Raw genomic sequence first — 16392 nt, forward strand, 5'->3', positions numbered from 1 at the left:
CAGAGTGCTTTTCTTAAAAAGGAAAAAAAAAAGTCTTTCTGATCAATCCTTTGGTAATCTCTATCATTCTCTCTATGGAAGACTATTCTTAATTTCCTTTAGAAATATAGGATGCACAACAAGATTAATTCTGACTTTAATTATTGATAACCTCTGGAGCCATTGGCAATGTAATCAAAACACAATAAGAGTCAAACTGTGGAGAAACTAGATGAAGTAACTTTCAGTACATTGCATGAGAAAAATAAGGAATGCTAACTTTGATACCTACACTAAAAGCTGTGGGGACTCCTTAATATGACTAGGATAGACACACACACCCCCAACCCCAAAAGCCTGGGTATTTCATTGTCTTCAAAGTTCTCTGGGACTGCTAACCAGTTTAAGAAGAAGCTGCAAAGACTGAGTTTTCTGTTTTATTCATGTGTTTCTTAAATGACTGGTGGTTATCACAGATAACCACCTTGAAGTGTCCTTGGGAAGATTAACATTGACTTACCACTGAATGGATAATTATCCTACAGTAGCACCTCTGAATTCATATATAGTGGGTGGGCTTTTGGGAGTCTGTGACAAAGAGCCAGTGTAATAGCTTCAGGCAGGATGCTTTGTGATGGAATGCAAGAGTTCAAATGTACTGAGGACCATTAATATGTGTCGAACTTCTCTGCTACCTCTCCTGGGTAATGAGGTGGAAATGAAGAGAGATCATTCTGAACAGCCAATTGCTAAACCATCTTTGTTTATTGAAGATGTTTTTTCAACTGTTGCTTGTTTTCTTTTCTCTTTTGTTTGTTTAGTTTGGTTTGTTTTGTATGATGGAGAATGTAATCTTCTAAGAGTGACTTCTCTCTTTCCCCATCTGTTCTTCCTTTCTTTATTTGTTGGTGACATTTGAATTTGGTTGGTTCTTTTCTTTATTTGTATGGAGATGCTTTCGATGTCAAGGGGTTTTTAGGAGCCATCTCTGACAGAAAGACTTAAAAGAAACTATGCAGGTAGAAGATGAAATCCTAATTAGATTGCTGTAAAATGGGAATGTCTTGCACAGGTAGACACACATGGCTGACTTCACATTGCTGTCGTGCTTCTGCCCACAAGGAGACGGGCACAGTGTTTTGGTCCGAGTGTACTGAGAGAAAAAGGGGCAGGCTGAGTGAAGCAGGACGGAATGTGCAGAGCAGCTGGCTCAATTAATTCCAAAGGTGGTGGGGAATTCTTTCAGTGTCTTCCTTCATTATAAAAAAATTGATAGAAATGTTTTTGTGCTGTGACTTTTAGAGCAAAGCAGGTTTTAACACTATTTTGCTTCCCAAGAGTGCTAGTGCAGATACTCAGGTGCTTGAGAATATTCTGGTGCTTTTAATTCCACCTACGAATACAGTGATGGTGTTGTAATGGGGTTTGACATCTTTAACCCTCCTCCTACAGGTGATAGTTTATGAAAAGGAGCAGTACTGGACTTGTGGGCAAAGAAAACCTGCAATGATTTGACATATAAAGAATCCCATGCCAAAAGCAAGAAGAGATTTTTCTGGACAGTCATGTCAGGTGCCTGCATTGTGTTTTTTTCTCCCACAACTTATTAATCTTCTCTTCTAAGCACAGCTTCAGCAAAGAGTCAGGTCTGTTATCTCCTGGTGAGAGGGCATACAGCAAGCTAACGAACTGATTCTACTCCGCCACTGTCAGGAAGCAAAACTCCTACTGGCTTCATTTAAAACAAAAACAAGCCACAAACCCAGAACAACCACAAATGGTTGGTATCTCACAGTGCTCCTTTCCTTCTTTGTCTCTTAAGACCCTATGGCACTGTTTTACTATTTTTCTTCTGAAGAAAGTGACTTCATCTCAGCTTTTGTTGTTACTTTCCTTTAGAAACAAAAGGGAGGCAGGCAGTAAATATCTTATTTGCTGGTGATAACCTGTTCTGCACATATTCTGCTGAAATGGTGTCATATTGAGGAACTTAGCATCTTGGTCTCTTCACCATTCAGGAGTTTTTGTCACAAGGGGTTAGGTAAAATTTCTCACTATTTATAACAGTATCAAAGTGCTTAATTTTTATTATAAAATTTTTTATCTTTAGCTCTGCTAGTTTTTAGTCCATATACAAAACAAGTATCTTCCTTTGACTGACAGAGATAAAGCAATATGTACATATTTTTAGAGTTTATTAACATATTCTTAATCTAGAACTAAAAATTTTTAGTTTAGGGACTCTTGGTCTTCAGGAGAGACTAGAACTGTAGTCTTCCAAACCCCATAAAGCACTCTGAAAGTAAGTCTGTATCCGTGTAAAATTTGGAAATAAATGAAAAAATATGTTTTCCTTTGCTATTGTTTAAATATAAAGACCAAATTGAAGGAGTGCTGTTGGAAGACAAATTAAGCAGCACAGCAGAGGTGTTGTAGAAAGAAAGAAAGGTCTTGTCAATAAAAGACTGTGCAGTGAATAAGTCTTTGGTTCCTTTTTGGTGCATACCTTGGCAAGTCCTAAAGGAGCATGATAGAGAAGTTTGCAAATATATACTGAGATCAGCTTTCATGGGAGTGGGATTAACCTTTAAGAATTCTTTATATCTAAATGATTTTAAAAATAAGTTTTATTTTTATCATAAAATGAAGTAGTGCTTCAATATTAGCAGAATAAGACCTATTTATTTCTTGAGTGTTTGAGGTGTTACTTTGGAAATGAATTTTGAATTTAGGATGCTGTTTCAGTGGTTAAAACGTTATGCTTTTTTTTTTTTTTTTTTTTTTTTTAGGGGCATGGATGGTAAATATCTATTGTCCCTGAGATTAAGGTGATGGACAAGAGCCAATAATTATCTTTCACTGACAAGGTTTGCCCTAGGGTCTCGATGCCTAAACCAGTTATTATGCCAGTCTTCTCTTTCTGTTTTTTACAATGGTTAATTACCAATATTTTACTTTTTTTGTAAGCTTATATGATGGGGTTGATGGGGAAGACAGACTCTCTGACTGCATAAAAAGACAGTTTATGGAGTAATTATTTCTATGTTTTTTTTTTTTGTTTGTTTGTTTGTTAAGCCAGTGGTTAATCTAACTGTTGTCCCAAATTGAGGATATGGTGAGTCAAACAATCAGAAAATAAAAGCAAATAACTAGAGCAGGAAGGCATATGCAGGGGTGTCAGTGTCTGGTTTAAAAAATTATTTGACAATCAGAACTTTGGAGCCAAAAGATGGAAGTTTACCTTCTGTCTTGCAAGATGTGTTGCCACAAATAGAGGAGCAGGCTTGGGTGTCATTGGCATAACTGTGATATGATTACAATGTTATATTACAGACATGCAAAATCACTGAGAACTGCCGAAGAGTTTTAGTTTTCTTCTCTTAGTGTCTGTAATTTTTTTTCAGCTTCAGTGATTACTAACATAAGATTACAATATAATATAATTTGAAGGATTTTGCACATTTGCAAAATGTGTTAATATTGAAACTAGTGTTTATTGAAGTTAGAAACTCGTTCTTGAGGTGGTTTTTTTTTGTATCTAGAACCAGCTTATCTCATATTCTAACACTAGGATTCTTTGAAGATAAGAAGCAGAGTACATTATATGCATAGAAACAGAGAACAGGTGAAACCCACCCTGTTCTTTTCTCCTTCTGATATAAGTAAGAGTTTGCATCAGTTCCTTTGGGGGTGGGAAGGCTGCAGTCTGGAGCTGCCAAAGTGATCTGGAATATTGCTTCCAGGCAGGGCTCAGCCTGAGTCACTGAGCTTTCCATAGCAGCAGGGTCTTTCAGTCTACAGATCTTCAAGGAACTGTAAATCATCAGTTGTAATCCCATGTGTTGATTATTTGAGTAGGGTGGATCTGTTTCCATGGGCCAGGAAACAGAAATACCAGTCCTGGCAAACCTGCATTCTCTGCTCATTCCTGCACCCAGGAATGAGCACAAGCTGCTGCTGCTGCCACTCATTCACCTCCACAGGCAGAGCGACGCTGTTGAGCAGGGAACAGAGAACTCCAGATCAGAAGGCTTAGAAAATAGCTCTGATTTATTTCAAATGCACCGCTCTATGTATACAGAACATGGAGAAGACTCATTTCATTGGTTGTAGAGTAAAAACATCCCACACCATTGGTGTGCAGTGAATGACGCACAGTAGCAGGACATATCTAAAAAACAATGTGAATAACAAGGTAGATTAGAGAATTATTTACATTCTTTCCCAACTGCTTCCCAGGCTCTTGCCTGGTTAGTAAACCTTTCTCTTTCTCTCTGACTGAGCTGAGAATACCCACAGCAGAGCTGTCACTAAGGCGTCCTCCTTCACCCTCTTCAACACTCTCTTCCTCTTTCATAACTGGTTAGAAAAGGCACTTTAAGACAAACCTTGATGGGTGGTGTGTACAAATGAATATAATGTCCTTTCATACCTGGATTTGCAAACATGGTGCTGAAAATACTTGTGGGACTTTTTCCCCTCTCCTCTTCCACTGTGATTAACCACAATTTAAGAAAAACCCTGCATGTCAGGCATATTTGTCTCGTTGATTAGAAAAGAAACTAGAATTAATGCTTTGTAGTACTGTGTTAATAAAAGACACCAGGTTAAAAATATTTTACTGGAAGTAAAAGTAATTTAGTAAAGCAATGGTTTGGGTTTTATTCTTGGGCCATCTGTTGGCCTGTTGTTAACCTTTTTGTCTTGTCATGCTTTTACATGCCAGTATTGGGCTGAGAAACTTCAAATACAAGTAGCAATGGTAGCCTGTGGAATAACAACACCCATGGCTGTCTTGGGAGTTCTGTGTGTTGAAATGAACTCAAATGATACAGTGGTGCTTCTAAAATATAAGAATATTTTTTTCTGCCTGAAAGCTGGGACTTTATTTTTCTTTCAGATATTCTGGGTTTGTTGAGTAGGAGCTTTATGTCAGTGTTTGGGAAATACCAATCTTTTGTAATCAGTTAATTTGCATTTCATGTTTGAGATCTATGTTGCTTTCATGTTGTTTATTTAAAAAGAAAATTAATATACCAATTGAAAGTAGATCAAATACTTCAGTATCCAGCTCCTGCCTTTTTTGTCTGGCTTCCTCATGTGAAAGAATTTCTGATTTTCAATATGGGTGTCTTGCTTAAGTGTGGAAATAATAGCTTTTTTATTTATATTTAATTTGTTTGAATGCACATGATTTAGATACCTGGGCTTTAGTGACAGTAGCAGCTTGAAATCCAGATCATTTGCCACCTATGTTGAGACTGACTACAACAAAGTCTGTTGCTCCAGCAAGGCTGAATTCTGATCCAGATTGCACAATTCCTTCGTGAATATAGCACTGCAGATGAATCACTTGTAAATTAAACAAAAGCAAAACCAAAAGCAGGCAAATAAAATCAACCTTTCCTCCAAATCTCACTGGTATTTTTATTGTTGTCAGGAAAGTGGTTGGGTAAATATAATCAGTATTTCTTCACACTGAAATGCCATCATCAGATGGTGAAGATAAAGTAGAAGTTAATTTTCTAAGGCATCACACTTCTCTCAGATGTTTATAACTTCCTTAGATAAGATTTCAGAGAGCATGTTTTTCATAATGATAATAGGAAAATATATAAATTTGAACAAAGTGTGTTTTTTTCCTACATAAACATGAAAATACTTCTGAAGTGCTGCTGTAAACCTCTACCCCTCTCATTATTAAATTAAGGATAAAACAATTATGTGTGCTGAAGATATAAATTTGCTCTTATGCATGCAGAAATATTGAGCAAAGGATATGTCCTTGTGGGTTAATTTTTTCAATAAGCTAGAATCACAATATCAAGCCTTGATCAGCTCAGCACAGAAAGTGTGAAGCTGGAAATTAGAGATGATTTTCAGAATACACAAATTTCAGTGTCTTCCATTGTGCCCTTAAAGCTATTGCACACACTAAGTGTTAGCTTTTCGTATTTTCAGCTTGATCTTGCAATTTCTGAAGGGTACTCAACATTTTGCTGACTGCATGTGATGTCTTTAGTATCTGCTATGTGTATTGAGTGGACTTTTAGTATTATACTGTTTATAATAACCCTTGAGTTGGGTGTTGGAGAGTCTTAGAAAAGCCATATTCCTAGGGTTTTTTTTTTTGTCTTTTTTTACTGTTTGTGAAAGCAGCACAGCTCCTTCAAGGACTGAGACTAAAATCTTAGGGTGAAGTTACTATATTGCTAGTAGTACTTGTTGGGCTTTTAATCATTTTATCAGCATACATTTTTTACGAGTCTACTTTGCTTCATTTCCCACCATTCCTTTGTACGTGTTTGCTTAACCTTTTTTTCTATGTCTTCACGTAAATGATTTTTCTCTGGCAATATGAGAGGAATAATAGGTACTGATAGATTGAAAGGAGTATCTTAGCAGTGAAAAGAGGAGACAAAAGAATAGGATGCTCAGGTAGCTGTGTCTGAACACTGAAAGGAGGGATTTTTAAAGGTGATATGTTGGCATCAAATTTCCCATCAGATTTGTTGGTAGTTTACTTCAATGATGCAAATTGAATTCATTAGTTTTTCTAGTTTGATCAATGCATCCGAGAGCTGAGCTACCCCAAGCAGAAAGCAAAGTGCCCTAGGTTTGAGGCTTTTGCCAGTGAAATATGACGTGGGGATTTTTTGGCATGCTCAGATGGGTACTGATCTGGTAAGTTTTCACCAAATACATTTACACCAAATACTAAAATGTATTCAGGGTTTGAATTTAATGAATTCAGATTTTAATTCATGTGGTGTTGCTGCAATGACATGACCTTATTCAGAGCACTCACTTGCCCAGTCAGTCTCTTCAATAAAGTGGGGAGAACATCATTATTTAAGTAATAATTTAGGTATTCTGTGAAGGACCAAGAAGGTAGTTAGAAAATCTTAAAAGTTCTTTCCATCATCGTTGCTTTCTCTGGCAATCTGCTCCCACTAACCCTTGGAGCAGCCTGGCTTCTTCCTTACAGGTATTTGGAACGGTGGGCAGGCAGATTCTGGGCAGCTGTTGAGACCTGGGAGGTGGCAGAAATTGGCTGGATGCAGCCTGCCTCGAGGCAGTCACCCATCTTCCCAGGGCTCAGTATCTAAATTCCAATTCTAGCTGGTGGCACAGGTTTGGAAAACATCAAGCTGTTTTTTCAGCAATTCTCACCTTTAGGATGGGACTGAGAAAAGGTCTCTGGTACAGAGCAGTGCTGTGAGAACACAGGTAGGGCTTCTGCAAGAGGCTCTGAATCTGCTGCTGAGGCAGGTTCTAAATGTGTTTCATGTAGTTCCAAATGTATTATTTGAGTTAATGTTTTTCTTGTATGCTGTTCTTGTCATTATGGTAAATTCTTTAGAAAATGATTGTATTTCCGTTTGGTGCTACTTGCTTCACCATCATTTGTTCTGTGCTAAGATAATGACTTTAAGAGGAAGGTGCACTTATATTGGTGTTTTGCTTTATTGGACATGCTTTCCTAGACTCCAGGTAATATTTTCCTTAAATTCTTTTCTAAGCCTTTCAACAATTTAAGTAATATTTTTAAAGAATTTCTATCACACTGTGGCCATGATATTTAACAAAGAAAAGTCCTTTTTATGAATGAGGGAATTTGAACATTAAAATGTTGTTTTATTGCTTACTGCCTAATTTTCAACATGCCAGTACTGGGCTGAGATACTTCAAATACAAGTAGCAGTGGTAGCATGTGGAATAACAACACCCATGGCTGTCTTGGGAGTTCTGTGTGTTGAAATGAACTCCAATGATGCAGTTGTGCCTCTAAAATATAAGAATATTATTGTGTGCCAACTACTTTATTCTAATGTTTTGATCTTTCTTATGTTTGAGTAACAGGCTGTTGCACATCTAACTAAATGTGCATTTCTTCAAGTCTCAGTTCCATGTTCAGTGTTTGTATATTTCTACCAGTGCATCTTTTTTCCAGCTTTGTTTTGTTGCTTTACTTTGTTAACAAAACCTCACACGAGGAGATTCAGTGTAGAAGAATGGTAGAAAAATTAACATTGACTCATAGAGTAGCTGTAGTGTAACTTTACAGGAGATAGCTATTCAAGCATAAATTTAAACTCACATTAACTGTGAAACATGAAATGTTCTGAGGCAACTTTCAGTGCTAGTAATAGCTACTTTATTGCTGTTTTGTCTACTTGAAGTCTCTGCCACTGGGTTATGTCTTTTTATATTAAATATAAATTTTCTGTCTTGAAAATTGTAATCGTGTGTGCAATGGATTCTCAGGCAAAATAGCTGTGTAATTGCAAACCTGCACTGGAAGAAATCCAGTGTCATAAAAATACCTGTTAATTTTGAAAATATAAAGGCCTGAATCTGTTTTCTGGGAACTTGTGTTTGTTCAGAGTTGTTTATTCTCGCTATAGAAGCATTATCTTGAGTTTTAGGAAGTGATTAGTTGTAAATAGAAAGTATTTGGAAAACTTTGAAACCTTCCAGGTACTATTTATATCTTCCTTGAAAGGAAGATTGTCAGGGTGTCATGGAAAGCTGCATTTTTGTTTGATTTTTTTTTTAGCTAAATCATTGAGTTATTGGTTATTTGAAGTCTTGGAAGAGAATAATATTGGAAAGTACAGATATATATGAAAACAAGAAATTAAAATTCCTAGTAGGGTTGCACATTTGTTTTGGAGCTTGAAAAGAGTGAGAATTTATTTCTTACCCTTTTTGAAATATATTACATCATTCTGTAAGTTTTGCCCTTCCTGTTCTGTAACCTCTGCTCACTTCCTTCCTTATCTGAGCTTTTTATAAATTCACATACTTTAAGACCAGAGAGGATTATCTGTTTCGATCCATCTTGAATATCACTTAGGTAGCAGACTGATTGAGTTTTAGCACATTTCTTGGAGAGTTGTTCACCTTAAACAAAGAGTCTCAAATGAAGAAGAAGCTGCCTTTTGCCTCAGGGAGATGGTTCTCATGGTGTCACTAGTCTGATTCTCACTTCCTTTTCTTGCTTTTTTTGTCTTGCCTTTTTAGGCTTGCACTTGGTTCTCTCCTCAAACCAAACCAATGATGTCTTCTTTCTCTCCTATTTAATTTCTTCTTTCTGCCTTTTTCTGTTAACTCTTCTACACAACTCTCATCTTTACTTGAATGCATCTTTTATCTTCCTTGTTCCAATAAAGAAGAAGAATTGATAAATATTCCTGCTTTTTGGACCTTTCCTTTCTGCTCTGCTCTTGTTCTTTGATGTTTGGGTCAATGTGTTGGCCAAGGCAGGGCAGCTGCACTCCTTTTAAAGTTTCCTGGAAGGCATTGTTAAAGATGGTGTTTTCATTGAATTGTTTCTGTGTTCATCTGTTTTCATCTGAATTTGGGAGCATGGCACAAGGAGAACAGGCTGCTGTGTGGCAGGATCTTGTAGCTTTAATGAAAGGAAAGGGACACTGGCAGAAACATTGTCATAATACTCATGACAATGTAAGAGGCTTCAAAGAAAGACTTTGGAAATCTTTTACAAGAGCCACTGATTGTGGTTCTTTTATGCACGTAAAAGCAAATGAATCACGCAAAGGTCACAAAAGAGCATTTTTGGTTCTTAAGTTTTTGCCAACATTATTGCTGAAAATCTGCGGAGTTGTCTTCATCCTGGTCTTTGGAATTTCTACACTGTCATGAATCATTCTGCTCAGCTGGCTGTCCTATGTTCCTTTCGTGGCCCTTTTACAGTTCTTTTACGAAACAAAGGAAATACCCTTTTCTGGGTTGCACAATCTATACTGAGAAGTGATCTTGTACACAAAGATTTATTAGCAGATTCTCTTAACTGATGTTGTACCTTTGTTGTAGTCAAGAAAATTACTTTTGTGGAAAAAGAGCAACAAAAGCAATGCATCAGGAAAGGCTGAATTACTATTGATAAATGTTTAGCAAACTTTCAATAAAGGTGCACTGGAGATCCAAGATTAAAATGTATAAAATATACAATTTCTATATGTAAACAGTGTGTTAGTGTAGGACCCTATCATGCCAAAATTAAGTGACTTACTGCATGGGAAAAAAATTGATGAGATATTTCTCTTGTTCTTTTTCATATGTTCTTTAACATTTTTTTTCTTTCTGTTACCAGTTTGTTTTTTTATTGTCCTGATTTCACTTTTCTCTTTTCCTGCATCAGGTCAGATACAGCAGCTGCTGAGGAATTGCAGCAGAAGTGACAGTTGTGTACACAAGTGCTGTACTGTAGGACTTGCTCCAGCTCATCTGCAGCTGGCTTCCTAGAGAAAGTGCTTCTTTCTCTCAATATTGCTTCTTCTCCTGCTATACACCCTTGCTGGTCTTCCAAAGCATTGTGTGTGGAAGGCTGGTCATCAGGAGATCTGGTGCTTTTATGTGTGTAATCTTTTGAGAAAATGCTGCTGCACTGCTGCTTGAGAACAAAACTGCAATCAGGATACCAGAAGCTGCTTTTTCCCTAAATACATTCTTTTTCCAAGCTAGACAGACCTGTAAAATGCACACTGCAATGCCACAGTGGACTCTCATCCCAGTTGATTGCTGCATCAGATCTGCTGTGATAGAGTTTTCCTGTGGCAGCATTTCACTTGGTAGCAGTAATTCTCCTAGTATTTGGCAAATGGTATTTCATGTTCTAGGACCACCTCCAAGCTATTTGATTTCAGCTTTGAAAGTCTTCCTAGCTTGCTAAGAGCAGTACAGGTAGAGAAATGATGCTATTTCCGTCTGCATGCTGTAAAATGCAAGTGGAGTTGAGAATGTGTGGGATAAATTGTGAGCACCTCTGTGAAATATGATCGTCATGTAGATGCCTGATAACTGTCAGTGTTGATCTCCTGGGCTGCTGATGTACTGATCTGGCTGAGATCAAGGTAAGTGTTGTACTTGTGAGTTATGTTGCTGTGCACTGAACTGCACAGAATGAAGGAACTGTGCTTTTGAAAGGATAAATGGCTATTACTTTTTTTCCAAGTATCTTATCACTTATATCTGCACACAGTAAAGCATGAGTCAAGAATAGTTTGGCTGGATATTAAACATTCCCCTGCCATGCCCATATACTGCTTTTTCAGAAAGTGTTTGCTTCAATTTTGCAAAATAGTGAATATGGATTAGATTATTGTTTTTCACTTGTAGCTTTTAATACAGATTTATGCAGGTATGATTAATTGCTTGCTTAATTATTTCAGAGTAATTTCATGCAGATTTCATAACGCAGGGCAGTAGAAAAACTAAATAAACATTTGTTTAGAAGTATTGTATTTAGAAATACAATAGAAGTTACAGTAGAAGCACTGAGTTTATTCTGATGGCAGGAGGAAGGGGAGAGTTTTGTCTTCCTTATATTTGAGAATCATCTGAGTTGTCAGGTGACACTTTGAACACTCTAAAAACCCTCTGATGCTTTTTGTAAAATACTATAATATCCCCTATAACATATTTCATTAAAGCTTAATTTAATGAGCAGCATTAATAAAAAGTGTAGATTTGTTTTGAAAGCATTTTGCTACACAGCCTGATAGAAAGAATTAACTCTCTGACTTTTTCTCAAGGACAGCAGAGAGGAAACACTAAGTCCTGTATTTCAATCTCTTTTAATACATGATTGCATATAATCAAAGTATCAAAGAAAGAAATGAAAACTGGCTTTGACCATGTGTTGATTCAGCACAAAACTTTTTTTAAGTAACGCTGGAAGTGTCACTGGCAAAGTTTACTGGAAGGAAATTGAAGCCTGAGGTTTCCTGTGCACAAACTGAGGTGATCCTTGTGCTGAGCATCCTTGGCCAGCCCATTGTGCTAATTGTGTTAGTCCCTTGATGCAATCTGCTAGTGACCAGAGTCACAGAGAAGCCAGCTGCACCTTCCCGAGAATAGCATCGCTATTTCTGGCCTGGCCAACTGAAGCCCAGGGCAAGATTTAACTGGTGATTGGCCCTGAGCCCAGAGCTTACACAATGTGTTACAATCACCAATCTCCTCCCCAAACATTCTCTGATCTTCCAATTTTCTTAATTTAAAGAAAGACACGGTCTTGTTCTCCTGGCTGTTCATATTTTTCACTTTTTCTTGGCCATATCAAGATCAAGCAGGTAGAAAGTTTGGATCTCTGAGGTCCATTCAAACTGAAAGACCTTAGTCACAACCATATGGTATGTTTTATCCTGAGAAAGATGACATTACTTACATGTGCACTGGGACAACAAAATACTTTAGATTTTCTTCGGGCAATAGTAAATATATTACAAAAGAATTAGGCAAAAAAAAGAAGCTTGGACACCAAGTGAAAATAAAAATAATATGGAAGGTGTAATCCTGAGAAAGTAAAGGAGGTAATTCTCAAATGCTGCTGAGAACTTTAGAACTTAAGAACTTTAACATGGAGGAAGTATGAGAATTCTTTAAGGAAACAATATACACACACATTAACCTGGATGAGTAATTGCTTTAGAAGTCCCTGTGGTGGAGGGGCAGAGGGGAGAGAGAAATAGTAATCCAGAGAAGGACAGACTTTATAAGTCTACATCAAAAAGTGTGTTAGAATTTGGAGGAGGGGGAGGGTTACATACATTGTTATGTATGTTAAAAAAAAAAATTGCATGAAAACAGATCACATGTCTGAAGGCAAGGTATGCTAAACTAACTTGAGATCCTTCCTTGGTAACCCCACTAATTGCTTAGGTGCAAGAAATGCAGTGGTTCTTACACGTCTGTGTGTTGGTAAAGTTCTCTGTGCGATGTCACGTGGAAAATGGTTGATTTCAAAGAGGGCTGATGTAGGAATGGCATCAGTGGCTCAAGAGCAAGGGGTAACCTGTTGTGCTGAAAGTGATATGTATAGGTCAGAGAGCTGAGGGTTCTTTCTGGAACCCGTCAAATTCTCTTTACTGACTCTGTCATGAGGGGTAGCACGGTGTGTTTGTGTGATGCAGAATGACATGAGTTAGTGGGTATCTGAGCAGGCCCTCACTATGTGCAATACCCATTCCTGCCTCAAAAACCAGGCTGAAGCACCGGCCCAGCCTCTGAAACAGGCAGCTGGCCTCCCTCTAGAGCCTCCTGAGCTTCCTCCTGCTCTGAGTCACTGGTAATTTACTGTGACCTTTGCCATTGCTCTCTGCAGAAGGGCTGAATGGGAGCCAGGATGGAAAATGTGGAACTGACATATTTCTAACAAAAGTACCTGGGAAGATCCTAATGAACATTTTCCATCACCTGTTTTTTGAGATGTCTAGAAATAGACCTTCCATTTTTTCCTGTGTTAGGATATATGTATTAGAGAGTAAGGAAGTAAGTACTCCAATATATTTTGAAAACAGGACTATTAATCTCTAATCTTCCTTAAAGGGATGTGTAACAGCTGGTATGCTGATGACAATGGAAAGATAAAAATAAACCAGCTTCATGACAAAAAAAATGCTGACTGATTTTCTTTTGTGGGGTTGAATGTAACAACTTTTTCTTTTCCACGTGGGAGAATTGTTGCAGGTGCTGCTTGCACAAAACCTGATAGCTATTATTAGAGTAAAAGAGCACTTTCATGTGGTAGAGTTCATAAAGAATGTAGATTGATGACATCTTTCTCTCAGGAAATTTATAATCAAAAGCGTAATCCCAACCCATGGGATTTTTCCTTCTCTGTACTGCTGATAAGCTCTTGTCTTGAAGATGTTATCATGGGAGATTTAGATGACTGCTCTGTGCTTTAGAAGTACAGGAATGGGCAGCAAGGCATTATTGCAATAAATTTTAATGCATTTTAAAAGCAACCATTTGGGATGGAGTGTTGAGGATTCAGTAAAATTCAGGTTCTTATCATCAGAGGAATTGTTTTGGTCTTTTCAAAGTCCTCTGTCTTGTCAGCAGTGTATTGTCAAGCTCTGTGAATTCATCAAGGGTATTGTGCTATTTGGTTCCTTCTCTTCCTATTCCAGCTCCAGGAGTTATAACAGAATGTGATTGCTGTAACTCTTATTTGGTTGTTTATTTAACATAAGTATGTCCTGTGAGAGATGATTTTTAGGGAAGTGAAAAACTTCAATGCTAGAAAATATATCTGTGAGATAAGCTAAGGGTAGAAATAATTTTGCATATCTTCCACAACTATATGTGTTTTTCCAGTAAGCACTGTGGGTTTTGGAGTCTTTTTTCTTGGACGGTTGAGACTAGAAATACAGACTGCACAAAGTCATAAAGCTAGAAAGGGTAATATTGATATTAGGAAACACAAAAAGAAAAAAATACCTTGGGGATCTCCCCTGCCAGTGAGTAACCAGAGGGTGGTGTGACATCATAGGTGTTTGCTGCATCCCTGGTTAAAAACAGTGAGGCAGGGCCATGCTAGAGAACCAGGGAATTCTCAGATAGCTGTGCAGTCTTTCTTTAGGTCTCTACATTTTTATGAGGTGTATGTTTGGAGAGTGTTCCTCAAAGTGAATACTGGCTGCAGCATTTCTGCCTGTCAGCACCCCATGTACTCTGGCTCTGTAAAACCCACTGGGCAGCTCTGCAGCCACTTCCTTTTGAGAAGCTCTGAAACACGGGTGGTGGTGCAGGCCACATCAGAAATGCACTCTCAGGTATGTGGGAAGGATGGCAGACTCACATAGGCTTCACTTAGGCCATCATTTAGCCTGTTGCTATCAGCTCCTGCTTTCCTGATGAATGTGAAAACCTCCCTGTGCTTCCTTGGGGTTACTGGTGCTCACCCACTGTTTATGGCACATGGCAGCCCAGCCTGTAACCTGCAGGTAAATGTACTAGGCAGGTGTTCATACCTTGCTTAGGGAAGTGCACATTAGAGCCCAGGCTCCTTTCAGCAGCATCCAGATGAGCTGGAGCTGAGATGCTGGCTGGGGGCAAGGGGCAGCAAAGCAATGAGATGCCTGTATGCCTTTGCAGATTCCTTCCATGGATTCTCAGCTGTTAATTTTACGGTTCTGTTCATAATCTGAACAATTGAAGCCATTGATTGGCACTGAAACTGAGTCATCTATGAGAAGACTGTGAGGTGTGGAATAGATTTAGAAAAACTCGAAATTTTTCAGGAGCAGTCAGCTCTGAGGGCTAAATATGAGCTGATTGTGTGTAGACAATTTTGAAGTGATAAACTTGGGATAAATTGTTGTCAAAACAATCTGGACTGTGACTACCTCACTGGTGATTTTGAAGCAGATATTAAAAACTTGAAACAAGTGATGTATCTATTCTCCTGGAGGTTTATTTTTTCTTCCAGTTTTTACAGTAGAGAAAGAAATTGTAGCAACTGTGCATTAGTGAATGATGGTGATACAGGCAGAGGCAGTCCAGATGTTAATTTGTCTAGAAACAACTGTAGTATGGTTTAAGTCTAAGATGCATAGTTTTTAAAAAGCCACAGAGAGCATTTTTATGTCAGCTCCATAGAGGGGAAGTTAGTCTACTTTAAAAGGTCTTTTTATGTTGAAGATACAGAAAGGTCATGGTAATAATGGTGTGGTATATTTTTAAATATTTTCATACATCAATTTACTTATAGACACACCCCCCCTTTTTTTTTTTTTTTTAATAGGAAAATAATCATAACCAAGCAAAGAGAAAGTTCTCTTTGCTTGCTTATGCCTCTTTTCCTGTATGGGAAACTAATGCTACAGGAGTTGCTCCTTTATTTCTTTTTGTGGCATGGTTGCAATGTAGTTTACAGCATAGCTGGAGTTGTTTTTTTTAGCTTTAGGGGACTCAGGTACTAAAATGTGAGTGGAGCTGAGCATCCCATCAGTATAAACAAGCCTGAGCAGTTTGTGGGGACAAGCTGTAATTGCCACCTGTATTTTCAGTTCACATGTCACAGCCCATGCTAAGGTCCCAAAAAGCACACCTAAGCCACCATGACAGAGGAGGAACTGCATGCCATGTGCAAGCCCAGATTAGGTGAGTTTGTGATGAAAATGCAGGATTTAACTCTACTCTGGTGCAACCTCAAGCAGGCATTTCCAGTGATAAGAGGCTTGTGAATGCCCGGAGGCAGATGAGAGCCTGCTGCACCTACTGCGATCATTTGATTTCTTGCTTGCCTGGGTTCTGGAGGCTGTAGGCATTTCATCAGTAATAGTAAAACTGCTGAATTCATTAAGAATGAGATGAGTGTTCTCCTCATGTATCAATGAAATTAAATGTAGAAAAGGGTGTTTAAAAAGTGATAATAAATTTAAACAGACCCATAATTTGGCAGAAGGCACAGAACATGACACTATCACACAGCAAGATCACTGTCTTTTGTTGTATGTTCAGATCATTCCTGTGCTTAGTGCAATTGGGTTTCCTTCATGCTTCATTTGCTTTAAAGAGCTGTATGTTTGTGGAAGTGAACATTAATAGTTCTGAAATTTCATGGAGCAGACATTCCTGATCACAGTGCACTATAGA

The 16392-nt window shown here is 38.0% G+C and overlaps 1 protein-coding gene across 5 annotated transcripts in view; it reads left to right on the forward strand.

Moving 5' to 3' along the window:
* GRID1 (glutamate ionotropic receptor delta type subunit 1) overlaps nt 1–16392 on the forward strand; it is a 483696-nt gene that overhangs the window by 217373 nt on the left and 249931 nt on the right. The window lies entirely within an intron of this gene.

This window comes from Vidua chalybeata, chromosome 8 (genome assembly GCF_026979565.1).
Source record: "Vidua chalybeata isolate OUT-0048 chromosome 8, bVidCha1 merged haplotype, whole genome shotgun sequence".
In the NCBI taxonomy this organism is placed as follows: Eukaryota; Metazoa; Chordata; class Aves; order Passeriformes; family Viduidae; genus Vidua; species Vidua chalybeata.